We start from the raw sequence: 1,221 nt of genomic DNA, 5'->3' as shown, positions 1-1,221 counted from the left end.
AAAAAAGTAAAGTTTCCGCAATAAATATATATACAACAAATAAAAACTACAACAAATATATGTGAAAAAAGGAAAAAGGAAGTCCTCACCATTATTTGTTGCGGACTTTCTTTCGTTATATATATTTTTTGTATACCTTTTTTCACATATATTTGTTGCAAACTTTTTTTTCCATATATTTATTGTTACAGACTTCACTTTTTTGCATATATCAAACTGTGAATATTGAATTCATACAAATTACATTTTTATATTGACAATGCAAAATAAACACATAGCAAGTGTCCACAGTTCAGCAGTCGCGACCTCGCTAGCCGGCACCTCACATGTGTCCTTCGTACCATCTTCGTTCTGTTGTGGTTCAACCTTCTCTTTGACAACTTCCAAAGCCTTCCTCTTTTGGTGTTCGTAGAATTTTATCATATGCCAGTGAGACTCTGACAATTTTATAAAAAAAAAAGTTATTAGCAAACAACTAATTATAGATTACATCCCAAAGAACTAAATAAAACATGACATATAAAAATGTACCTACGTGAAGTTCAATTCCTAGTTTATGGCCAAGTACTTCATATATGTGATGATAAATATGCTACAATCAAATATATAATCGTCATATACCAAGTCATGAAGAACATGTATAAGTATGAAACTCACGACAAAAGTTAACAGACATATGCAAATAAATTACATGTTTTTCTGTTGATGAATACCTTCTATGACCTCAGTTGTCCAATCGTTGTAACAGTTAAAGCCAAATTACGCTACAAAAAATTAAACCTGCAAAAAACCTAGTTAATATATAAATGAGTTAACAATCTTTTGCAACAAAGCGTGTACAATACTAAATAAGTAATGTTATTGTACTAGTTGTTTGACATTCTTATCTGTACAATATGTGGACTCCAAAGAATTGCACAACTTGAACACCTTTTCTTGCATGTTCATTTGCCAAAAAACTTGTTCTTATGCCCAATAAATGTTCATATAACTTCTACAACATATCAATGCTTCAACTTCTCAAATGTCACTCATGTGTCGCTTTCACCAGCCATTATTTGTCTCATATCATCATTGTCATCCTCTCCCATCGACCTGGTATAGTCATCATCATCGATATCATCTTATTCTCTATTGTTACTACTAATTGATTGTTGGGTTATACAAACTAAGTTAAGATTCATTGTATCTGTCACTTTCAACTCATCGATGCATTCAACA

The 1,221-nt window shown here is 31.4% G+C and overlaps 1 long non-coding RNA gene across 1 annotated transcript; it reads right to left on the bottom strand.

The window, feature by feature from the left end:
* Positions 1–216: 216 nt before the first annotated feature.
* On the bottom strand, positions 217–781 carry LOC149848785 (uncharacterized). Its single transcript, XR_016433105.1, has 3 exons — positions 714–781; positions 532–592; positions 217–437 (listed from the first exon to the last, which is right to left on the bottom strand). It is a non-coding gene; the product is annotated as an uncharacterized LOC149848785 (long non-coding RNA).
* Between the last annotated feature and the right edge of the window lie 440 nt (positions 782–1,221).

Source organism: Nuphar pumila, chromosome 1, assembly GCF_984573655.1.
Source record: "Nuphar pumila chromosome 1, dmNupPumi1.hap1.1, whole genome shotgun sequence".
Lineage (NCBI taxonomy): Eukaryota > Viridiplantae > Streptophyta > Magnoliopsida > Nymphaeales > Nymphaeaceae > Nuphar > Nuphar pumila.
Note: the sequence above shows the minus strand (reverse complement) of the source record. Positions and strands in the feature narration are given on the sequence as shown.